This window comes from Rhinolophus sinicus, linkage group LG06 (assembly GCF_036562045.2).
Source record: "Rhinolophus sinicus isolate RSC01 linkage group LG06, ASM3656204v1, whole genome shotgun sequence".
Lineage (NCBI taxonomy): Eukaryota > Metazoa > Chordata > Mammalia > Chiroptera > Rhinolophidae > Rhinolophus > Rhinolophus sinicus.
In genome coordinates this window covers 152,470,587-152,496,642 of record NC_133756.1, presented here as the reverse complement: position 1 = coordinate 152,496,642, position 26,056 = coordinate 152,470,587, and the positions used below count along the sequence as shown (strand labels likewise).

Here is a 26,056-nt window from a genome sequence, read left to right as displayed (position 1 = left end):
GTGCACATGATCCGTTGGGAAAGGAAAAGGGGAGCAAGGGGAGAGGCCTAGGGCAGGGCAAGTCTCAGCCTAATCCCACGGGGAGTTCTGCAGCAGGAAACGAAACCACAGTGTTGATCCCACCTTGAGGCAAAGGGTTGGCCCCTTGTGTTCACACATCCCTCAGCCATTGGTTCCTCTTGGGTCAAGGACAATTGTCTAGACCAGGGAAAAATCTGTGAACCATTAGCAGCCTAGGCTCACAGTAACTGAGAAATGGGGCAGAGCATAGGCCCAAAAAGGGATCTAGGTGGGGCACAGCAGCCTGGCAAAAATCTCGAAAGTCTCAATCAACCAGGCCCGACTGAAAGACGTCTGACGGACTAACAAATACTGATACTTCTCACCCAGAGCAAACTGGAGCTTCACCTTGGCGGAAAGCGCAAACAGGATTTGAAGAGTGAATTTCATGACTCTTCTTGTTGTCTATCAAGGGAGGTTAGCTGACATTTGATCTTCACTTAGACAGTTTGGCTAAGTGGGGGGCCCTATCAAGATAGATTAACACTAGTGTTCCTTAGGTCCTCGCTCCATGGGCCAAGCTCTGTGCTAAGGGCTTTGCATGCTCTCTCATGATCCATTGGAAAGATGCTCCATTCCTCCTTTTACAGGCGCAAAAGCTGTGGCTTCCTTGCTCAAGATCAAGCAGCGAATAAGAGAGAACGGGACTGAACCCAAGTTTGTCTGATGTCAGAGCCCAAGTTCGTAACCTCTTCCTTGCCTTGTCACTTGATATGTTTGGGGGTGATGGAGACTTTAAATTGCATTTAGCTTGGCAGGACACAAAGGGGCAGCTACCCAGGGGCCCCAGAAACCATCATCCAACCGCACCAAGTGCTCCCTACCCCAGTCCTGATATTTTCAAAGAAGCCAGCGAGAAAAGGAAGGAGAAAAAACATTCCACTATGAACCGTCCAGGCTGAGGACTCACATGCCTGATCAATGCTGAATTCTGATGCCACCCACAGGTACCACCCCACCCAACCCCAGAGAGGACCATTTGGGTTCAGCTGGGTCCCCAGAGACTGACCATGGTCGGGGTGCAGGCCTGCTTCTGAGAGGTCCAGCTCTTAACCAGCCTGGCTCCCCTCAATCCCATGGTCCTCCCCTCAGCCTCTGATGAGGGCCCCCAAAACAGACCTGTTTTGGCTGCAATACTTTGGTCTGGGGAAGGGCCAGAACCAAGCACAGGGGACACTTCCAGCTCCTCCCGAAGAGCCAGCAGGCCTGCTCCCTGGTAAGGCTGGGTAGTTGTCCTGATGTGAGCTCTGCTGGGCCCAAGCCCACAATTGACAGCGGAGGCCACTCCGAGCCACAAAAGACCGCTAGACTGGGTGTCTGGAGCCCTGCTCTGCCTCAGACTCATTCAGTGACTCGGGATCAGCCACTTAACCCCTGGGTCCGTGGTGCCCTTGTCTGGTAAAAGTGGGTTGGTCTGTGGCTTTCCTTCCAGGTGACCATGCAGACCAGATGCGGTCAGATGAGAAAGCACACAGTGTGTGAAGAGTGGTCTCTCAACAGCAAGCATGAGACCACCTCTGGGCATCTCTGCTGGCTGTTCCCTTGGCTTAGAGCGCTTGTCCTCCTGTTATCCGCAGATTCGCTCCTGCACATCTCAGGTCCTGCTCAAATGTCCCTTCCTCAGAGAGGTCTTCCCTGACCACCCATCTGAAAATGGTGTCCCAGCTTTGTCCCTTGCTTTATTTTTCCTTTGCTCCTATCACTACCTGGTAAATGTTCATTTTCTTTAGCTGTCTCTCTGTTCATGGAATGGAGCTCCTTCTGGGTAGCAGCTTCACCAGCTGCTGTCTCCTCTAGCCTCACAGCATGCTCTCTAAGAATATGAAATAGCTGCACTTCCCTCAAACCCACTGTTGCCTTATGACTGTGCCTTTCTTTCTACTGTTCCCTACAGAGTAAAATTTCCATTCTACAAAGGCTTATCAGGTGTCCCCTCCTCTGTGTTAAATGCTATCTCTTGGGGCTACCTCAGTGCACTCTTTAGGCAGCGTGGTGACTGGAAGTGATTCCCTATAGTCTTGTTGATTTCTTCTTTGCTAAGCTGACGCCTGGCTGGTACCAGAGGGTGAGTAGGAAGCAAGTGGCACAAAACTTCTCACAGTAGGATGAGCGGTCCCATGAAACAACATGGAGCCCCAACCTGGGCCCTCATGGAGGTAATGGGGAGCCACGGGGACTCCAGTCCCTTGGATCCAGTTGGTAGGGGCTGAGCTGGACCAGAACATGAGCAGGTTCTTTACTGATGTGGGGTGCATCCCAAACAAAGCTGGGTTTGGCTTGGCTGTAACCACGTGCAGGTCAGTGCCAGGTGAGGTTCTCTCTGGAAAGGGTCTGTGGGTGGTGAGCAAGGAATGAGTTGGTAAGCGATTGCTGGATCCTGGTCAGGAGAAGACAGTGAATAAATGGGGAAAGTCAAGGAAATCTCTGGGCTCAGCAGATAGAACAGTGGCCTGGGTAGGGCAGCAGGCTGTCAATTTCTGACCCACCACCGACTGATGGTGTGACCTTGGAAAAGCCACTTCATGTCTTTGGGATTCAGAGCTTGCTTTTTAGCTTCAAATAAAGTGCTTGTAAAATAGATTTTGTCTCTCATACACACACAAAAAATGGAAACCTGGCATACTGGGTTGGGAAAAATTCTGAGTAGACACTGAGGTTAATGGGATAGTGCTGTGATTGATTAGTAATGTCTGTCATGGGCATTGTCAAAGAGATGTGTCATTCCTGGTCCAGAGCATCTTTCATACTCTGACATTTCATGATTCAATAACTCCAGAGAGCTAAAGATTAAAAGTGTGCGTGTGTTGAGGGAGGAGGGGTCTAAAAGATTTAAAAAAAAAAAAATAGTGGGATAAGAAACTTGGATCAGACCTATGGAGAGCTCCAAAACAGATGGAGAATGGAAGCAGCTTCAGTGCCCACAGAGAACACACTCTACAATAGTGGTTTGTTTTTTCACACCGAGTCCCTAACCATTACTGAATTGTGAAATAAATTCAGTTGGCTACAAGCAATATTTTAAGAATTCACAGAGTAGAACGGAATAAAATAGGATAAAATTGAATTTTTAGTATTTTAGATTTCAATGTGATGGGTTTCAAGACACACTCCCCAAAGTATGGCACGGTGGCATATTGCATATTTTTAGCTGAAAGAGTTTAAGAAAATGGCACAAGTAGGAAAGTCACTCCGAGCCCCGACCCCCTTCTTCCCTGAGGCAGCTCATAAAACCCTCACGTGAGAGGTGCCCGTCCATATACCCAGAGGAAAGAAACGTCTTTATCTCCAAAGACAAAGGGGAACCAAGAAGAATCCAACAAACAGAACTTGCTAAGTGTCCCCCAGTTTACTACAATTACGTCCCACTCCTTAACCCATAATAGCCCTCACTACTGTCCACTTTTCATCACACCTCGCACAAAAATACACATGTCTAACTTTCTCTGAGTCTCCATTTCCTTATGAAGGCTCCCATGTCACATAACATTTATATTAAATAAATTTGTATGCTTTCCTCCTATTAATCTGTTTTGGTCAGCTTAATTTTCAGACCCAGCCAGGGACCCTAAGAAGGTCTAAGAAAACTTTTTCCTCCCCTACAAATGCATATGGTAAGGTCAAATGTCGTTTTGTGAAATTCTGTTTCAGTTATACATGTATATGTGAAGAAGGTCTTGGCTGATTTTTAACCGTAGCTCCTGGTGCAAATGTTTGAGAGACTGTAAAAGAGTTGGAGGACCCAATGGACTTGGCACAGGACAGTCCTGGTTCAAATCCGTGTAATTAGACAGCACCTCTTTCACTCCCTATGATGACTTTAAAATCTGCCAATGCATTTTTTGACACTTTTTCCTTCAAAAGGTGGGGCCCAGTTCTCCTCCTCTTGAGTGTGGGTTTCACTTAGTGACTTGCTTCTAATGAATACAATATGGCAGAAGTGGCAGTGTGCCACTTTTAGGACTATGTAATTGAAGGTACTGTGGCCTCCTCCTTGCTCTTTCTTGGATCACTCACGTGAAAAGCCTGCTGCCACATCATGAAGAAAGTCAAGTAGCCCTACAGACAAGCCTATATAGTGTGGGCCTCCTGCCAACAGCCATGTCAGCCATCTTGAAAATGGCTCCTCCAGCCAGGCAAGTCTTTAGATGACGGCGGCCTGGTCAACATCCTATGTGCAACTTCATGAGAGACCCTAATCCAGAACCTCCCAGGTAAGCCATTCCCAAATGCCTCACCCACAGAAATGGAGATAATCAATGTTTGTTGTTTAACAAAGAACAAACAAGCTGCTAAGTTTTAGGGCAATTTGTTGCACAGCAACTGATAACTAATACACTCTCAAACTTTCCTCCTTTTGTTGAAAAATTATTTGGTTATTCTATACAGGAAAGATTCCTAAGATGCTGTGGGATGTCTAAGAGTCAGGGTGAATGAGAAAACGGCAAGGAGATGGGTGAGGGGCAAAGCCTCCTTGGTTTACCAAAAGCAGGGAATGTGGAAGATGGATTCTGATCACAAAAGAAACAGCACAGACTAGCTGAAAATTGTTTGGTTATTCTATACAGGAAAGATGCTATGGATAGTCTGGAGCATCTGGAAAAGAATGTGGCATGGTCCAATGCCAGACTGGGCTCATCAAAGTCAAGTTTCCCCTAATTAAACATTTCCCTCCTTTTCATAGGATGGCTAGATTAGTAGATCCGAGGTTGCAGGGCAGGTTTGTGGTGGTTTGAACAGCCCCTGCCCTGCAAATTGGTGTGGAGGGGAATGAATTGGGAGAGGGGACTTACTTGCAGTGCCCCACCTCCAACCTGTCCAACAGTTTTGCCAGAGACTAGGATGAAGACACGGAAGATGTGTTCATCCAAACCTCGAAAGCACAAGTTATTTTGATACAGGTGATTTATAAGCCAAAGTTCTCTTCCCAAGTGGGATGTGGGGCCAAAATCAACAAGAAGAAATTTAACAGTAATCAATATAAAGCCAGGCAATTTCAGATAAAAAAAAAAAATCAATAACCCAGGAACAAGCCCAGGGTGGGTGGATGGGGCCAGCTTGGCAGAACTCCACCTGAAATAATCTGGCCATTTTTATCTGCTCCCTCAGCTCTATGGAAGCACAAACAACACGATGTGGCTACTAAAACACTGGGCTCAGGTGAAGGTTCCGTACGTAATGGGGGCCCAGCGGGTGTGAGGGACTACCTTCCCATCTGCTGCCTGCCCTGGCCAGCCACATCTGGTGCTGGGGGTTCACATCTGGACCCCACACTTTATAGGCACAGAGTGTCCAGAAGGGAGGCCCAGATGGAGCACCAGGACCTAGTGTCACCATGTGAGGAATGATGAAATGTGGGACAGGAGAGAAGGCTGAGCAGAGACAACTTGGCTGCCTTGGAACGACGTCTAGGGATTGACCTGGGACAACAGGAGGAGCTGAGACCAGTAGGTAGAAGTAACAGGGCAGCCGATTTGGGGTTAGTCAGGGGAGGGGTGTTCTCACAGGTGGGCTTGTCTGTGGGTAACTGGACAACATGGGCTGCATATCACTGGGGTGAACGAGCAGAGGCCAGTTGGAGTAGCCTGGTCCAAGTGGGAGACTGGACCACAGGAGCCCAGAGTGTCTCCCCTCTTCTGTCCAGATACAGCCTCTGGTTTCCATGGGGACTTTCTCCACGGTAATGGATGATTCTTGGTCGGGCAAGGGGGGGATGAGAGAGGAGCAGGAGGAGGGGGCAGAATCTCCCTGGGCCACTTTGCAGGGCTCTGTGGACATTCACTGAGGCAGACAAGATCATTTCCTCTCAGTGTCACACAGGTCAATTAGTAAGAGGAAAACAGCACCTGGGGAACCAGGCAGCTGGACCTTTTGCAGCCCCAAATGTCATCTCCCCCAAGACTACAGAGGTGCAGGAATACACTCACCATATGCGTGCACACGTGCGTGCGGGCACACACACACACACACACAATACTCCTCTCATGTGTTCAAATATTAGCCCTCATCCATATGCTCACACACTCACATTCATACACAACCGCATGTGTTCCCACCTCACACACACGCCCCTATCTTGGGTCAGATTCCTGGGAAATAGAGTCTGAGATGGCAACTTGCATGCAGAAGAGTTACTGGGAAGAGCTTTTGGGAGCAGCCCCTGCAAAGGGAGAGGACGAAGCAGAAGGAGTCGAGCTGTGATGCAATCACAACTGAGTCCTCAGCTAATCCCCCAGGGAGCTCGGAAGCTGGGGTGGCCCTTCAGAAATGGCTGGAATTGGTGGGGGGGGGCTGGGCCTTCGTATCCCTGTGTGGACCAGTCACTGAGTGCAGGGAGCGGGGGACTATTTGGGTGAGGTGGCTTTCTCTATAGCCAACCTTCCTGGTAACTGGGGGATGAGCTGGGGTCCTGGAAGGGGGATCTGGGCAACCCCCCAGCATCCAATATGCACCCTGGGGACACACACATGCACATACACGGCTGTCTACATTTCTCCTTTCCAGCCTCATGCATGCCTGTTCCTGGGACACACACACCAGTGAGGGGAGAAGGCAAAGAGAGGGGCCTTAGAGGGAAGGCACCTCCCTGACCAGGGGTGGGTGGGAGGGAGTGGTCTGCAGCCCCGGATGGTGGCCCAGGAAGTGTGGGAGGTTCCGTCTTCAACAGTCTCACTGACTCTCCTAAGAAATCTCCATAAACTTCCATTTCTCCACTCCCATTTTTATACCCCTGGTCTGTCTCAGGAGCCCAAGAATCATGCAACCAGTTCTCACAATTTGCCTTTTGTAAGATCTTCCCATGGAGACTGGCCTCACTCTAGTGTCTCCCAGGCCGGTGCTCACTCAGGATGTCTATTTTGGTATCCTGTTACCCCAGCATGGTTTAGGGCATATCCCCTAAACTAGACCACCTGGGCTTAAATGCTAGCTCCACCCTCAATGTGGCCTCGGTCGGGTTGTACACATGTGAGCTCTCTGTGCATCACTCGCCCCATCTGTAGAACGGGGTAACGAGCTCATGGGGTCTGCAGTGCTAATGCACGTAGGACCACCTGCACGGTTAGTGCTCCATGAGCTGCTCGCAGGGCTTCTCTTCAAGCCCCTCCTTAATCATGCTCAGCTCAGCTCAGAGCTCGCCCTCCCCTCCTAGCCCCCAGGCTCTGCTCCACTCCTGGAATAGATCCTGGCAACCGTGGCCTTAATTGTATGTGTTTGATAAATGGCTCTGTTGGATCTGCTCAGGACTGCAGCTGTAGACCCAAGTCAGGATGGAAATGGCCGTGAGGAAGGCTGGGAGCATAGATTCCAGCCTGGGCTGAGGACGTAGGGGCCCTGCCCTTCTCGCATTCAGCACCCTGGGGACCAAGAGGCCCAACTGCCTCATTGCCCCTCTGCAGTCACTACCAGTGGTGGTGGAGGGAATGGCAATCAGGGAGAGCCTAAGAGGATTTTTGTAGACTTGCCTCCTCCACCCTTATTTTCATAAACGAGGCTGTTGAGGCCAGACTGTTGAGTGACTTGCCAGGGAGACGCAGCTAGTACTAATGGCAGACTTAAAAGTCTAACCTGGGTTTCTTGGCCCACAGGCCAATGCTCTGCCCACTGGCCCACCCTGCCTCATGGCACAGTCCCCCAGAAGCCAAGATGCTTTCCCCAATTTGCTAATTTAATTTGCTGACAAGGATTCATTGCCCTTTGCCACCTCTCCTTTCCAAAGTATCCAGAGTGGGAGGTGTTCTTGTGGCACCTGATTATAGGAGCTCAAGCCCCGGACCTTGCACTAGTTGCTGTGTGACTTGAGGTGATTACTGAAGTTCTTTGAGCCTCAGCTTTTTCATCTGTAAAATGGGCATGATGCCGATTGTATTTACCTCATAGAATTGATGGGAGGCTAAATAAGATAGAGAAAGCAACCTATTTAGCACAGAGATGGCATAGAGTAAACTAAACGCTGGCCATTACTATTAGTACCAGCCAGGGTCCTAGGGGCTGCCTTGTATGGCTGGGCAGTCTGTGGATTGCACAAAGGTACTTGGCAGGAATAAGTGAGGCTGAAATCCAGCCTGCACTCACCTGCCAATCTGTGTACCCTTGAAGCTGTATCTGCCCTCAGGAGGTGGCATTTTCTAATTTACCCACCCAGAGGGGGAACATCTTTTCCTAATTTGTGCCAAAGTGCAGCATTGTGTGCCCTGGCTATAATTGGAAGGGGACAGGGCAGGATTCTAAACTCATCTCATCCGGGGGTCACAGTGCCTGCATTCCACCATTCAAGCTTTCCCTTGGGTCCCATGGTCATTTCTGATGTTCCAAAAATCCCATTTAAAATGAAACCTCCTCTGGAACAATAATACCTTAAAAATAATAACACCTTATCATCATTTCCATTATGAGCATCACCATTATTTTAAACCTTGAGTGGATTTGCCTTCATGCAGCTGAGATAAGCCCTCCGGATGGGGTGGAGGAAGGAGAAAGGAGCGGGGACTGTGGTGTGAGGCAGGCTATGGGAAAGGCTCCGCTTTCTGCCTTCCTCATTTTGTCCAGGCCTCACTCCAGCAGAATGAGCCCAGCCGACTGGTGCGCTAGCAGCTGCAGCAGGAAAAGGCTTCTGATTTCCTGGGAAACCCCATTCCCAGGAGCAGGATTAATGCCAGTGATAAAGCTGATCCCCTAGGCGCAACTCCATCTTAAGGGGATTGCGGGATACATTCCAAGGGAACAAATCTCAAATGGTGGGATTTGGGGCACAGCAGAGGCAATGAGGAAGAGATTACGGGGTTCTCAGTCCTTGGCTGCCAGTGTTACTGATACAAAAGGTCTGCCTGCGGGTGGCGCTCAAATGATATTCCAGAAGGAGGTGTCTTAAGCCAGGGCCCCCAGATGCAGACCCAACTCGAGGATTCCTGTGCAAGGGTTTCATCAAGAAAGTGCTCCCAGACGAACAGGCAAGCAAGGATGTGGTCCTGTTTTCCCATGGAGGGCGGCTCAGCTGGCATCACAGGTGAGCCCTGGGCTTTAAGTTATGCCCTGAGGTAAGGATGCTGGAGCTTTCTTACCCCTGACCCAGAGTCACTAGTTACTATGCAGTTAAGGGAGGGGCTGGAAGATGTAAATTCCTGGCCCTTGCAGCACAGCGGCTCTAGAAACGTGGAGGGCAGGATGGCCCTCTGGAAAAAGTGTCACAGGACTGGCTATTGGAAAGTAAAGCACACTGAAGCACAGCGTTCCCTTCCAGCTCCTCTCCCCTCACATAAACGGGGTAAATCACCCCAGAGGATCTGGGCAGCGTGCCTACCATCTCTGCTAGATGGGGCAAGAAGAGGCGGAATCTTAAGTGCCCCTTCCCACCCCTGAAGGCATTTACCTCCAGGAGTGAAAAGTTTTCTAAAACTCCAGGCCCAGTTTTGCAGTCTGCACATTCCATTGGAAACATCCTGTTTGTTCCACTCCCTCCTTGGTGACAGCCTGGGATCAGTGGGCAGAAGGCAAGTGGGTTTCCCTGAGGCCCTTGATGCTCATTCTGGCTCCAGTTGGAAGAGTCTACCATTGACATATGGGTATAGGATCTACCAAGGCTTTCCTGTGGCTTTTTCTTAAATGACCATTTTTGCAAATGTTATTAATTGGAGCTGGATTACTAACGTGATTTAAAAAAAAAAAAAAAATCACAGACATCCAAAGACAGAAGTATTGCAGATACAGTCTCCAACTGGTTTTCAGTCTCCTCGGGCCACACTACAGCGTGGGCTGCATTTTAAAATGCCAGCTGGTTCCCAAGCCAGGATGGGATGGAGCAGAATAAATGGAGCTGTTGAAAGTGAAGAATTGCTCTCCATTTGCCCTGGGGCTAAATTGCCCCCCCAAACTGCCAATACAGGTGTATCGGATTGAATAGTGTCCCCCCCAAAATTCATGCCACCCCAGAACCTCAGAATGTGACCTTTGGAAATAAGGTGTTTGCAGATGTAATTTGTTAAGATGAGGTCATACTAATCCAATCTAACTGGTGTCCTTATCAGAAGTGAAGTGGAGACACACACACAGGGGGACACCGTGTGAAGATGCGGGCAGAGATTGGAGTGTTGCGTCTACAAGCTAAGGAAAGTCACGGATTGCTGGGAACTACCGGAAGCTAGCACAGAGACATGGGATGGAATCCCCTCAGAGTCTCTGGAAGGAACCAATCCTTCCTACACCCAATTTTGCACTGTTAGCCTACAGATCTGTGAAAGAATAAATTCTTGTTGTTTAAAGCCACCCAAGTTATGTAATTTGTGAAGGCAGCCCTGGGAAACTAACACAAGAGGATTACAGAAGGAGAGAGGCCAGCCCTCTACCCCATGGTAGACCCACACTCCTGGGCACCACAGGCCCCTCCAGGCTCCGGGGGGCTGAGAAAAGGCATGTTGGAGCCCCTTCCCCTACCGTGGTACCCCTTTGTCTGAAGCTGGAGAGGACTTTATATCCCCTGGACCCCAAGACCCTGAGACACAGGGGCCAGTGTAATGACTCTACTTGGACACCTGTATCTGTCAGCGAATGGAGGTACTTAGTTCCTCACTGGGTTTTCTGGGACCTTGGAAGTAAATATTTGTGCTTGAGAATCATGTGGTCTCTGGTGACACAACTAAGCTCGTGTCCACACTTTGGAGGTAGAAGTTCTGCTGTAAGAAAAATATTCCACTACAGGGATCTTTGTCTGCTTTCCAAAGTACCTAAGAACTTAAAATGTAGGCCCCCAAATGCCTGACATATGAGCCATAGACAATGCAAAACCAAATGGGCATAACTGTGTTCCAATAAAACTTTATTTCTGTAAGTTTGTCAACCCTGGTCTAGATGAGAGAGAGGAATTGTTGATGCTGATGGCACCTATTAGAGCAAATCCTTGAAAAGGCAACCACCCACATCCTCACCTCACACTGTCTCCCTCAGCTCATATGGAGTCATATGGATAGTTCTATGCTATCCAGCATCTCCACCAGATGTGAGGGGCCACAGTGCCTTCTCTTCATGTCACACACACTCAGCCTGGAAGTAGAGCTGCTGAGTAGGCCATGCCCAGAGGAATGGGAGGCGAGGACCTGGGACCTGCAAGAATTTCTTAAGACCCAAAGAACTAAAGTGGTGGCTTGTATACTAGTTCTGGCCATTCTTGGTACACACCTCACTGCCTCCATTCTACTCACCTTTGGCTTCTCCCCTCTATCACAAGTGAGAGGAAATAGAGCACAAGCAGAAGGAAGGAGGGAAGAAAGAACTGAGGGAAGCGAGCCCCTCTCTCCACCCTGGTAGCTCCTGTATTGAACCTTCCACACATGACAGATGCTTACAGCTTTAGACAATGAAACGGATCATCGCCTTCTATCTTAAGCCTCAATTCTGCAGAGGCGCATTTGAGGTTTAATTTTTTGTTGATTGCATATAAGATCATTTCAATTAAAGAGAACTAGAAACATTCTCCTCCATTTCTTTAGCAAACAGAACCTTATTGCCTCCCACTTCTAAAAGAAAAAAAGCCAATATTGAAATTTTAAAAACAAAACAACTCTTAAGCAGAGATGGGTGGGCCCTGGGTTAAAGGACATTTGTACATGTAGGGATTTTATTAGGAAACACACATCTGTCACCTTTGGTTCTAAGTCACTGAGCAGTGGAACTAATTGAAACCATCTAACATAGTAGGATCACCCTTCTTTGCCCCTTAGTGTTACTCAGATCCTCAGCCAGTCTGATTTGATGCCAGGCAGACTTTTCTATCAGGTGGAAGGAAAGTGACTTGGGGGACGCACAGGCCCCAATTGCTGGGTCACAAGAATCACTTAGGATGGTTGCTAAAATATAGATTCCTGAGCCCTGCCCATGAGAACAGAAGCTCCAAGGAAAGGGGCCAGGGAACCGGGGAACCAGTGTCTTTAACATTTGCCCCAGACAAGGGTATGATGCAAATAATGCAGAGGCAGAGCCAGGAGGGGGATCTGAGTTTTCAGAGCCAAAGTTATAAGGCAGCAGAACCCATAAGTAAGCAACTACCTCAAGGTAGAAAAAAGAGAGGACAAGGTGAAAATGCCAGTTCATCATGAAAGGAGAAACAGATCCATAAAAAGAAGCAGACTGAGAGTAGCTGAATCATGTGAATGGAAGAGCCTCAGAAGGAAGGTACACGAGAGCAGGCAAGTGCAAAACCAAGCAAACAAAAACAAGCAAGCAAGAAGGTGAGACAATGTGCCTTGTAGACAAAGTAGAATTGAAGACTAAAAGCATGAATCAGTACAAAGAGGTTAAGTTACGTCATATAATGATATAGGACCTAGTGTATAGAGACTATTATAGTCATAAACATGTATGTAGCAAACAACATAGCAACGAAAGGGCAAAAAGTATTAGAGATGAAAGGAGAATTGCCCCCCCAAATACAATATAAGTTGAAGATTTTTAATACAGCCTTTTCAGAATTGGACAGATCCAGTAGATGAGAAAGAACTAAAGGCTTAGAGTGCTGTCGTCCATCGCAAAAGCCACTCACCTTTGAAGCTATTGAGCACTTGCAAGGAGGCAAGTTGAGTTACTCATATCTTAACTCCTAGTTCTTAACTCAGACCTTAACTTTTATATCTTAAGAGTAACATGAATGCTAGATTCCCAAGACTCTGTACAAAAAGTATAGAATGAAAAATACCTCATTAGTTTCATATTGATTGTTTTCTCAAATGATAATATTTTGGGATATATTGGGGTGAATAAAATATGCTATCAAGTCAATTTCACATGCTTGGTTTGAGTTTTTAAAAATATGGCCACCAGACAACGTAAAATTACTTCCGTTGCATGCGTTATATTTCTATTCAATAGTGCTGACCTAGAAGACTTAAATAACGTCAGCAGCAAGTGGTTCTGTGTGGCCCCATCATTTTATAGTTCCCGTTCTTGGATTCGAAAGCCTTCCTCTTATTTCACACGTGTCCTTACAACCATTGCCTCTCCCTGGAGCTTGGCAAGGGGAGGTTTATTGTGTTACTCGGCGGCGAAGCTGTGGATCCCGATCTAATTTTGTGACTACCTAGGGGAGGGATTTCGGTCTTAGATTTGTTATTTATAAGATAAAAATATATCCCATTCCCAGCGTTGTTGTGAGGATTAAATGAGATAATGTACCTTCACACTTTCTCAGAAGGCAAAATTAAAAATCAAAGAGAGATAAAGGGGGTCCACAAAGTTTGTTATCTATCCCCGTGACCCCTTGCGCATGGAGATGTCAGTGAAAACTCAATACATCTCAGGAGACAGTGCTGGAGGAGATGTGGGAGCATGGATAGAAGACGGTGTGTTGGAATCGAAGATTTCTGACCTTAAGGGTTTCAGTCTGTGGACTTCAGTGGAGATACTACTCAAGAGACCTCACACTGCCTCGAATTAGGGACGCTTCTTATCTCACTTTAGAGTCCTTAGAAACAAGACATTGCAACTTCAGCGGCTCTCAGGGACAAGGCTTTATCGTGTATGATTGTCATTGCAGATTCATAGCAAATTCAAGCTAGAGAGTGGTCAGCTCGTCCAGTTAAGATGACCATCTCATCCTGATTGATCTGGCACTTTCCTGTTTTTAACACAGAAAGTCTCACATTCTGAGAAACCTCTCAGCCCTGAGGAAACCAGGGCTGTGTGATAGTCATTCTCAAATCCATGTTTTATAGATCGGCCCTTGTCAGAAGAATCACCATGAGGCATTTGTTAAAATACAGGTGGGTGCCTGGGCCCAGCTCCCTCACTCAGAATTACCAAGGCACTGGTCCCCAAATTGGGACCCCAGTTGCCCAGGTGGGCCTGATACCCAGCCAGATTCGGAAACACAAATGAGTACAACTGTTTTGCTGTGTGGGTGGGGAAACTGAGGTCCAGTTTAACGGCCCCATGCTGAGATGATAACGCTGCCTCCTTTCTCGTAATTCCAATAACGACAGTACGAACAGGTCTGTAAGTAGGTATGAAAATGTTAAACTAAGTTCTCATGTTCCCTTTTGAGGTCTATTTCCATCTTTTTTCTGTTTTTAAATATAAAAAAAAGTATTTTGCAGGTGTCCTCATCTTTTGCTGGTACCCAAAGCCTGGATTTCATTTGCCTGTTGGGTGATTCAGCCCCAGGCAGGTGGAGAGCCTGGCCCCCAGTGCCTCCCCATGAGAGGTGGTCCCTGCAGCCACAGCTATTTCGAGAGCTCTGGGTTCCTCTCTCAGACCTGGGAAGCGGGGTGTCTGCTGAGGTCTGCCCCAGGCAGGATGCCCCTTGCTCATACTCCTTCCACATCCTTCCTACCAGGGGTAGTCCCTAAAGACAGACAGCAGTGCAAGGAACTCCTCCTGAAATGCTTGTGTGAGAGTGGGGATTGGTGGTGAGAAGAGTGGAGCAAGCCAGGCTGCACCAAATTCTCTGCTGCAGCTCAACACCGCAGAGTTAAGTGTGGGACCCTTTGGTTACCAATTTGGTGAAAAGAATCATCTTTGGCAATACAGAGCCCTTATTGCATGTCCCACCCGTCCTAGGTGACACCCCTATCACCTGGACTCCTGGTTGCCAGATTTTTCTTTGCTTGGGAAGGAAACGGCATGTAGCATGAAAACAGCTCCCGCTCTGGAGCTGGGTCCAAAGTCTGGCTTTGCCACCTACGAACAAGTCACGTAGCCCTTCTGGGCCTCAGAATTCCCCTGTGTGAAATGGGGTCATGGCACCCATTCTGTAGCAGCGTTGTACGGATTAAAGGAAATGGATGTAAACGTCTCAGGCATACAGTTCAGAATCCGTCAGTAATGATCACTGCATAATCACAATAAAATACACACTGCCTGGGATGCATGAAGGGCTCAGCTGGTGTCTTTGAGACAGTCTCCATTCCCCAGTGACCCAGGTCCCCAGTGGGAAGATGCCACACGAATAAAAAGAAAAGTATGTCACCCGAAGAGAAGCAAAGAGACAAAGACATCCAGGCAGTTGGTGTTTTCTGGCTGTGTGGCCTGCCCTAGTTTATTTTGGCAGCTGCGTCCACCGTCAGTGATGGAAGGAGAAAGGGAAGAGAAATGGCAGCAAGACAAATGGACCAACTAAGGAGGGAGGCTGTTTGGTTCCAGCTTCCAAAGGAGAACCCAGCTGTCCCAGTGATTGCGATGTGATTGGTCCCGGAATTCAGGTCCGGCCCACACATGCTTGCCCTCCACCGAAAGGGATGTTTCCAGAATAACTGGGCTGGGAGCGGTTCAGGTCATTGCATTGAATTCAGTAACAGACTTACTCCAAATGGCAACTGTTTCAGTAACGACTGCTGTGTGAGAAGCCACCCAAAAACTTGGTGACTTAAAAAAATGACAGCCATTTGTTGGCTCAGGAGTCTGCAATCTGGGCTGAGCACAGCTGCTCCACAAGGGGTCATTTTGAGTCACTCTGGTTTGGCTACATACAAATGGCAGTTTGGGACAAAGATCCATGACGGGCTCAGGTACGTGTCTGGTGCTTCAGTTGAATGGGTTGAGACGGCCAGAGGAAGGGGTGTCCCTCTCTCCTCAAGCAGCCTGGCCCAGCTTCCTTACAGGGAGTCTCAGGTTAGGGGGAGATTGCAATGGGAGACTGCACATCTCTTAAGGGCTGAGACCTGCGACTCTCGCAGGATCCAAGCCATCACAGGTCAATCCAGATTCAAGGGGTGGGGATATGGACTCCATCTCTTAAACAAAGGTGTGACAATCCACACTGCATGGATGTGGATATAGGGAGAGGTGATCCATCAGGGGCTGTTGCTATAACAATCTACCACAGCAACGCAGAACATTCTCTTGGGTTTGCATTCAAGGCCTTTGTCCTCTGGCTCCTGGTGAACTTCTATACCCATTTCCTTCTCTGACCACCCCAGTCCCCTGCCCTCCTCTGGGTCTTTGCTGCTGGGTTTCCTTTGCCAGGGCTCAGTGTGAATAGCACACAAGCTCTGGAGTCTGCCAGCTTGGGTGGCAACCTGGCCCCACCACTCACTCCCAGCTGTGTGACCTTGGACAAGTCTCTCAGCTTTACTGAGTCTCAGTTCCTCCACCGTTAATGAGGATGTTAAGGCCTGCCTCCATTGGATGGCTGTGAAGGTGAAGGGAGACACGGCAAGTCAAGCTCCTGACATAGAACCTACCTACAACAGGAAGGTGACAGCTAAGTATTGGTCCTCTTCCCCCTCCATCCTCGACTGCTCCCAGTCTCTGGGGAACACTTACTTGTTTTTCTTTCTGTACATTCTTTGGAAAGTTTTCCCTGGATCTCTCCACCCCTCACCCCAAGGAGAACTTGTCACTTCCTCATTGAAGCTCCCATAGCCTTTTGCAACCCCTCAATTATGTCCCAGATCACAGAGACATATACATATGTGTCTCCCCCCAAGTGGAAGTTCTTGCATAAAGCAATTGCATCTCATTCATCTTTGTATCTCCAGTGCCCAGCACGCAGTGGTGAATGAATGAGTCAATGCCTGACTTTCCCAAAGCTCAGGGACACCCTGCATTTTTCTAGGACCCTTCTCTCTCACTCCCAGTTGCCCCAGAAGAGGAGCGGAGGCAAACCCGGGATCAGGCTTTTGTCCCAGTGATGCAGCGTGTGGACACGTGAGCCAGTGCCATGATGGCTGCTCTGGGGTAAAATTACCAGCAGCTGCTGCACTCCTGTCTGATGTCCTTAACTAATGAGGACTGCACAGCCCGAGAGGAAGGATAGGCCTGCTTTTCCAGCAGGGTCATTATGCATTAAAAATTGAGGCATCAAGCAGGAAGCCTAGCTCAGTACCCAAGAGGTAAACACACATTCCTCATTTGCACAGAGTAGACGCCTTGGCTCCCATCGGTCTGGTTGGACAGAGATGTAGGGATGAAGAAGGCTGGCCTCAGAGCGGCAGACCCCACCCTCTGGTTCAGCAGGATATATTCCTTGTGACTGAGGCTCCTGGGGGTCGGACAGACTTAGGTTTAAGTCCTAGCTCTGTCGCTTAGTGGGCCTGCAAACTTGGGCCAATCTTGCCTCTGTGAGCACCCATTTGCTCATCAGTGAAAGGGGATAACGGTACCTCTCTGGGAAGACCACTGCAAGGATGAAATAATGTAATGGCATGTAACAGGCACTGTGTATCTGGTCCTTCCCCTGCTCCAAACACATCGTGAGTATGCAGCCCAGTCTCAGATCCGTGACAATTGCTCCAGCAGGTAAATTATTTCATAAAATAAACAACTGTGTTAAGTCCCTTCCTGGACTCTTGATGAAGATTATTGGAGTTTGGGAAATAAAGTGTGGGTGCTGGGTTCACTCACTGGGCAATAACTATCAATCTAACGATAGTGAGACTAACAGATGAGCGTTTAACACACGCCAGCGACTGTTCTAAGTGCGTTACATACATTCATTCATTTAGTCTTGGCAACAACACTGTGAGGTTGATGTTATTATTTGCCCCGTTCTACAGAGGAAGATGCTGAGGCCCAGAGAGGTTAAGCAACATGTATATACAGCCGGCTAGTGGCAGGACTGGGATACAAACTCGAGTGGTTTTGTGCCACAGCCTGTACTCTGAACCTTGAGGCTACACTGCCCAGAAATGGCTCATTCCAGTTTTCCAACCTGATGGCATTTACACCGCGAACTATGCTGTAGAAACACACCTTGCTGCACCTCTCTTTGAATTGTAACAGTCTTAGGAGGCTATTATTCCCATCTTATAGAGGAGGAAACTGAGATACCGTGAAGGCAAGAACCTCTTCCATACACAGAGTGGATGGTGGAGTTGAGATTCGAATTTCAGCACAGCCCTCTCTTAACCATCACACAGGTTTATTACAAGGGGAAGATAGTGCATGAGTTTTAGAAACTGCCCAAGCTGAGTCCTGGGATGTCAATTAATCTTCAATCAGCATAACTGGATTCCAGGGCACCATGCAGCGCAGCTGCTCAGATCTCGCAGCTCTCCCCGGCCCCCCAGGCGCACCCCACAGCTCCTCCTGCCAACCCCTCAGCATCATGCCCTCCTCCCTTCATCAGAGGGTGTCTCTGGGGCAGGATGTAGCCTCCTGGGTTCACTGGGCCCCCCCAGTGTGTCCTCTGGATAGAATTCAGGGGTTCAGAGAACTTGAAAGGGGAAAATGACATCTTTGTGTTCACTGATCTTAACTGAAATTGGGCATTTCCTTTAGTTGTATGTCACTGATAGAAATAACCGCTAAATTCCTATCACATCATGTAGTTGCAGAAGCCTCGAAAGACCATTTACGTTTATCACCACTTCCAAGTTATGGTGCTTATTAGACCTGCCACCAGATCTCAGTATTTAATGCCTTAATAAAGAAGCACATGTATTGCTAAATTATCAATTTGTGTTTTTAATATTTTGATACTATTTTTAATGTAATTAGTATACTCTGTAATCCTATATATTTTTATTATATGCATTGGAACATGATATTCCCAGAAGTCTACAGGCTTCATCAGATTTCCAAAGATTCCCTGGCTCATGAAATATTTATAGCAATCCTTTGAGGTTGGACCCTATTATTGTTTTGTATAATTCCCATTTTACAGTGGGGGGAACTCAGGCACAGAGAGGTCAAGAAACCTGCCTAAGGACACACAGTAAGTGTGTAAGTGAAGAGCCAAGATTTGAATCCAAGACAATCGAGACCAGAGCCTGCCTTCTCGGCTGGCACACTGGGTCAGGACTCTTTGACCCCTTATGACCCCCCTTACAAGGGCCTCCAGACCATTCCTCTGTCTAGTACTTTCTTCAGTGGAATATAATTGATGTTTTGTCTCTTGGTTTTCCCTGAAAGACTCCAGCACCTTGAGGGCTCGCACTGGTTTTATTTCTCTCTGAATCCCTAGTACATGACACAGTGCTCAGCCCAAAAAAGCTTGCAAGAAAAAAAAGTTTTTGAATGAACAGTGTCTTCCAATCCATAATGCCTTATACATTGTCAGTGCAAAGATCCTTTTTTTCTGGCAGAATTTTTATAACATTTAAGAAAAAAAGAAAAAAGAAAAGGCCACACACCCAATAATTGGTCTACATTTTATAATGGCATTAGTACGGAGTTGTGCCTTTTTATATCACCTTTGATGTTTCCAAGAACGTTTAGATTCCTTTATCTTGAACCTGAAGTGTAAATGAGTGTGGAGAAGAATAAGCATTTAGTTTTGGAGAGAAGTAAACGGAGGCTGCAGGTGATTGGTTCCCGGCAGTAAAGCATAAGGTCAAAGGGCAGAGGCGGTGGAGCACAGCGGTGGCCTGGGTTCAACCCCTGCTCCATCCCCGCCATCCCCGGCTGACCTTGTGCAAGAGCCTCTCCTCTCCAAGCCCAGTGGCCTCATCCGTAGAATGGGGACAGTAATGGCCACCTATGGGGATTGTTGTTCGGATTACACGAGAGCATGTGTACCGTGTAGCACAAGTTTCTGGTACGTTGTGAGAACACAGGAAACACAGTCTCAGTGGAAGGATGTTTGCATGATGGTGGTGGTGTCACAGGGCGACTGCAACTGAGACAGCGTGCTGCAGTGACATTACAGATGGATTCTGGTTCCGACGCAGCCACACGCCTGGAACAAGACCCTGTCCTTCTCTGGACCTTGCTTTCCTGACCTGCAAAACAAGAGGGAGGACAGCATCAGGACGCAGGGCTCAGCACCCCTTCACTTGAAAGTACGCATGGAATCTATTTGAAAAAGAAAAGTAGGGCTGCCCAGCTTAGAGACAAGTGGAACTCCTCACCCTCACCCCTCACCCCGAGGAGCTCTTGGAGCCCTGCCTTAGGGAGCTGGAAGGGCTGGTTAGACACAGGTTAGCACCAGATCAGACCGATAGACTTGTCCTCTTTGGTGTGAGGAGGGAAAATAAAAGGTGCATGGGGAGGCGGGGGCGGAGGAGAGAGTCAGCGGATTTCCGTGTCTTTAGATGGGGTCCTGCTCCCAATAGTAACCTGGTCTGACACGTGTTCAAGCTTCCCCTGCCCAGCTCTTGGAGTGTATGATTCTCTAAGGAGAGGGGATTTCTGCTGCTCGTCCTCCACCCACCCCCATACCTGATCTGTTCCCTTCTTTCCTCTGATTGAATCTCTTAGGATTATAAACCTTAAAGATTCCTGCTGGCATAACACTGGTGCAAAAGCCTGACGACACAGGGCCCGTCTGCCAAGAGGTCTCTCTTGGGAGCTGAGCAATGATGAGAACAGGTGGCAGCCCCTCACACAGGTGCGTCCATGGCCACGTATAAATGACCTCCTGTACTTTCTATTGTTAAACCACGACAGAGGAGACTAGATTGGGAGAGAAGACGGTGGGGTCAGCTCAGGCCCTAATGATGCTAGGAAAACCCATTGAGCAGATCTTCTTCCCCAAATAACTTTGCTAGTGGTAAAGCGTCTTCTATTGTTGCTGGAAAAGGGGTTTTTAAAAGAGGTTAACATGCCATGTAATGAGTGCAGGGTGACAATGCTCCTTGCATCAAATTAAAATTGTAAGAGGGACACAATAAAACAAGAGTATTATGAGTATCCAGCTTTATATATTATTATCGGACTGCTTGATTGCCCTACATACTTGGGAACAAAAGAAAGGGCTCCAAATCGTGGATTTGAACTGGCAAGCACCAGCCCTACACAGAATCTGGGCAGACCAGGAGCACAGCCATCCAGCTAAGGAAAGTCCTGGAATATTAAGAAATATCCTTATGATAAAGCAGGAGGACAATGGAACCGAAACGGTTTCATGGAAGCAGCAGAAAGAGAGGGGTGTGTATGAATTTGGAGCCCAGTGGCTCTAGTTCTGTGCTGTGTGACCTCAGAGTAGTCGCTTCACCTTTCTGAGCCTCCATGTCCCCACACTGTTATTTCTTCCTGGTAAAGGACGGTTGTGACAGTAGGATTGTTGTATTGAAGAGCTGCTGTGAGGACAGCAGGTGTGAAAGCACTTTGTCCACTCTAATGGGCGCTCGAGGTCTGGGGATTGAAGATAACTGACAGGGCTTTATGTTGATTTATTCCCTATTCCCCCCCTCCCCCCCCTTCTGAAGCCCGGCTGCCATCTATAAATTTACTACTAGTAACTCATTTATTAAGCAATTGTGAAGGGCCAGGTGTTATTTCACTCAGTTCTACTGTAAGTTTATGTTATTATGTTATTGTTATTAACTCCATCTTATAGACTAGGAAACAGAGGCTAAAAATGGTTCATAAGCCACCCAAAGCCACAGGACTGGTAAGTGGCAGGAATTTAAACCCAAGACTTTCTACCTCTAAAACCTCTTAGCTCTTATGCTGTATTTGCCTCTAAAATATCCTTGACAAGCTGCTTCCAAACTGTGCTTGAACACCTCTGGGGATGAGGGGCTCATTACCACCCCCACCCTTCTCCTCACAATGAGTGCTCTCCCCTGACACATAAAGCATTATTATGGTGATATTATTATCTGTACAGTAGAGTAATTGGAGTAGATGCTCTCTTAAGGTCCATTCTAGAAACATCACTTTAAGAGCACGAGCATTTATAGACAAATCCAACCTGGCTGCAGAAGAAAGGATTAAAAATCTCCCTATGAAAATGGAAAACACTGAGTAAGAGGTGTGTGTGAATGGGGCCAATTAATCTTCTTTTGCCGATCCCCGTAAAAAAAAACATTTGCTGGAGAGGAGGTATTTTTCCCCCCACAGACACATGGCACGATTTTGAAATATCTCCAAAGAAGGAAAGATGACTGAGGAAATACAAATCTATTAAATGCGCAGGGTGAAAAGAAAAAGGGGCTTCCATAAAAGGATTTCTAAACCATATCAAAGGCTTCTGAGGTCAGGGAGGGCTGTCGGAACACTACCAATTAGAGTTAAATGGGAAACCAGCTTAAATTTCAAAATTAAAGATGAAGAGCTGCAATTAACCTGTCTTCTAACAGAAAACATAGCCCTTAATGCTCAGCGTAATTTAATATTTCAAAATTATGACCACAAGCATCTAAGGCTCCTGTTCGACAATATAAAACAGACAATAAAAGCCTCAGTGGGGCTCTGGATATCATGGGTGAGATGGCGTGTAGGAATAATGCCAGTACAGGGTGACTCTGAAGTCACAATGGCTGACCTGGCACAGACACTGCTAGAGCTCCCGGCAGGACACGAATCCATGAGGCTCGGCTCTGTTTTCCAAAGCCCCCTTCTCTGGCCAGCAGGAACCATTTGATTTGTGTTTTGTGGACTTTAATAGGGTGGATTATGCTTATGTGAGTGGAAAAAAACAAAACAAAAAAACCCCTCAACCCAGGCTGTGCTGAGACAGTCCATGACTATTCTAGCAGGTTCCTCTAAATCAGTGCTTCTCAACCTTGGGGAGCTTTGAAAATGCCTCCCCCCCGAGCCCTTCACACAGACCAGAAAAGGCCAGGGCACCAGGAAGTTTTAAAGCTCCCTGGTTAATTTTCATTGGCACCCAGTGTTGAGAATTGCTGCTGTAAAAAACTGTGGGCCCAACAAGGAAGAGAGAGTGGACGTTTGGAATATGGTCAAGCCTTGATTATACTGGAATCAACAGGATGGCACCTGACGTGCTGGCAGTGAGCTGTACAGATGAGAAAACGGGTGCATGAGAAATTTCCCTCCTGGGAGGCAAGAGCCCAGATAGCTGAATAGAGCAACCATGTAGACTTCAACCCCTGACAAAGTCTTAGAGCATAAAACCAGGATTTAAAAACCTAGGGCTAAGAATCTGGGTTTCCATGTTGGTGATGATTTGTGGACACTCCAAATGTGTGAGGTCCCTGTTGGTGGCTGGCCTTCCCCAAGAAAGATGGAGCTGGGGGTGGCCAGATGGCTCCTTTGGTTAGAGTGCCAGCTCTTAATAACAGGGTTGCCGGTTCAATTCCCGCATGGGCCATTGAGCTGCAACCCCCGCAACTAGATTGAAAATGGCGACTGGACTTGGAGCTGAGTTGCGCCCTCCACAACTAGATTGAAAGACAACGACTTGACTTGGAGCGGGTGGGTCCTGGAAAAATACACTGTTCCACAATATTCCCCAGTGAAAAAAAAAGAAGAATGGAGCAGCTGAAACGCCCTTCTGGAGCTCTCCAAGCCCTCCCCCTGGCCCTGAACCAGCTTCCCCTTCACTCTCCATGACTCTTCTCCCATTGCCTGGGTGACAGTGTGGGGGATGGGGAAGACAGCCCACTCTGCAGACAGATGACTTCACACGCAGAGGCACCCCTTACTGAGTGATCTTGAGCAAGGAGTCCCTCCTCAGCTGGCTTTGTTTCCTCATCTATAAAATGCAGAGAATCATAGGACTCACAGGGTGAGGGGTGCACAAGGTCTTCCATGTGAGTCCCCGACGTGGGCCCTGGCACAGGTAGCCACACGTGTTGGCCCCTGCATGGACCCACCCTCAATATCTACCCAGTCTGTGCTCTGCCGTGTGCCAGCTCATGCTTCCTGCCTCCCGGCTTTTGCCTGCCCAGTACTCTCCTCCTGGACCTTTCCAGCTCCTCCCTCCTGCCCAGTCCTGTTGTTTGCCCCGGTGCTGGGTTAGGCGCTGGACCTATCACTTTTTCCTCCTTTCGCATCTTCTCCATCCTAGACTTTAGGTTTTAAAGCTCCAACAGGACTGCTCTCCTCTCTGACCCTTTACTTCATCTGCGTCCCACCTACACCGAGAATTCCCTGAGTCCAGTATCTATGACTTTTATCACCCAGAGGACAGTGTGGGGTTCCAGAAAAAGCCTGTGCTTTAGCACCTAATCCTCATAGCAAGCCTATAAGGCAGGTCCTATTACTATACAGATGAGGAAACTGGGGCAGAGGTTAAGTCACTTGCCTAACGTTGAATAGCCAGTTCAGAGCTGGGACTCGAAGCCAGCAGTCCTGGCTCTTAACTGCTTTGGGATATATCCTTGTAGAGTGAGGCTCCACCCTACAGATGAGAATAAACAGGAAGGTGAAAGAGCTACTGAGGAGATGCTGTGAGTCACCCTGGAGCAGAGAGGCTTGCCACCAGTGTCAGGGGCCTCAAAGAAGCCACAAGAACACTGAGTTCCCTTCCCATGATTATCTGTGTGGACCCCCACCGAGACGGGGTCAGAGGTCGCTGACCAAGCATTCCATGTGGAGTGGCATCCACTAGTGCCCAGGGATTGCCAAGCCCTCTTCCAACCCACCCTGATGGGCACCTTTGCGTCCAACTAGGACACTTGTAAACCTTCCCCCAGCCAGAAGGAGGGGGCCCTGGGCACCTAGAGTGATGGTGGTGGCATGAACGGGAAGACCGTGCCCTGACCGAGGTCACACCTGAAGGAAGAAAGAAGCAACGTGAAACCTCCCATCTAGCAAGACAAGTGGGGAGCTCAGTAACAACGCACGGTGCACCCAGTCTTTCTGTGGGCTCGAGCTTTGCTGCCCAGCCCCAGCCCTCCTCCTTCCCGTGCTTCTCACGCCTGGGCTCCAATGGCCTTGCCGATGCCCTGGCAGCTCCTCTTGCCCACAGCCCTCCTCACACTTCTCTGGAAACGTGCTGTCCACACTGCCTGACGCTTCCTCCCATGGCCTGTGCTATCCTGTGGGTGGTGCTCTTCCTGAGGACGGAGCCTGCTCTTCCTCATCTCTGCCCCCATGTCAGCCCACAGCGCACGCCCAGTAGGTCCTCAACGCCATGGCTGGCTGCATGGATGGTGCTCCCTGCTAGTCCACTGAGCCAACTGGTGCCGTTCACCTTGACCTCTGTGAGACACATGGCTCCTGGGAACCCCCCTGCCCCATGTCTCCCCCACTTCACTAAACAATAGGCTCTTCCAGGCATCCCGGCTCTGCCACATCTGTGGGTCTTAGGAACTCCTCAGAGCCTCAGTTTCCCCATCGATTGAAGGGGACGATCGCCCTTGCCTTACAGAGTCAGTTGAAGATATAACGAGCTGCCATGTAGAAGGAGACTTGTATAGGGGCTGGTGGCAGGAGACTCTGGCAGTCACTGATTCCCTGTGGGGGTTTTCCCTTCCAAACTGTCAAAGCACATGGCTTTCATTTGGCTCCACCGGTGTCCCTCACCCAGGTTTTAGGCAGTATAGGGCTCCAGGTCCATTCTGTGGGACCCCTCTCCCAGCCCCCTTCGCTGTGAGTGGGATGAGAACTAAGCCAGGCCCGTTACAGGGGTCCCAGGACACCAATTTCTCCACAAGCCCCCTCTGCACAGTGAGGGCCCTTTGCCTCCTTGCTGTCTGTCACCTCGCCTGGAAAGGGTGGCATCATGGAAGGGCATCCAGGGGAGGGGGACACTTGGGCAGAACCTAAAAGTGTGGCTGGTGGTGGTCGGGTGCCCCCTAACCTGTTTTGAATCCCAGCAAAGCCCCTGAGGGGCCTCCAAGCTGCAGCCCCAGTGGCTAAAATTGCTTGTCTGCAGAGACAGGTTTCACAGACAAAATCAGAACAGGAACAGTTTGAAAACTCAGGGTGGTTTTAGACTCAGAGAACCAAATGTTCGGAGCAGAACACAAAGCAGGTCTGCTCCACAGAGCAGAGAAAGAAAATGCTGGACTCTTTTTTCTCCCAAGCAAAACAACATAACCAGTTTGGATTGTCCAGGACTTGACCACATCAACCGTTAATGGAGGATCTGCTTCTGCCACTTGTAACCCTGGAAAAAAGACACAAAACTCAACAAGGTGTTTTTCTGATTCCCAGGACAGGACAGCCCTTCAGTGTTTGTTTTCACATTCACAAATCCGGTCTGTCCCCCTGGCAATGCAGAGAGATAGGCGAACATGATTCTTTTTCTTGTTTTATAGGTGACTAAATGGAAGCTCAGAGAGGTGAAGAAACTTGACCTGATCACCCAGCTAGCGAGCGCTAGGCTGGGATTTGAACCCACCTCACCACCAACTAGAAACTTTCCCATTGTGTTCTGGGGTTCTGGACGAAGGGGTGGGGAGTTGTAGGGATGACGAGCAAGCAGGTTTTTGGGTTTCTT

General features: G+C 48.5%; 1 long non-coding RNA gene across 3 annotated transcripts in view; it reads right to left on the bottom strand.

Moving 5' to 3' along the window:
- Window positions 1–19,116: 19,116 nt before the first annotated feature.
- Window positions 19,117–26,056, bottom strand: part of LOC109455113 (uncharacterized) — a 69,373-nt gene continuing 62,433 nt past the window's right edge. The window contains exons 5-6 of one of the 3 annotated variants that reach the window (XR_012497580.1): window positions 25,415–25,723; window positions 19,117–19,700 (exon numbers count right to left, since the gene is read on the bottom strand). This is a non-coding gene — a long non-coding RNA (uncharacterized LOC109455113). Of the gene's footprint in view, window positions 25,724–26,056 lie in introns of all 3 variants that reach the window. The other 2 variants (XR_012497576.1, XR_012497579.1) reach the window with 2 other exon arrangements.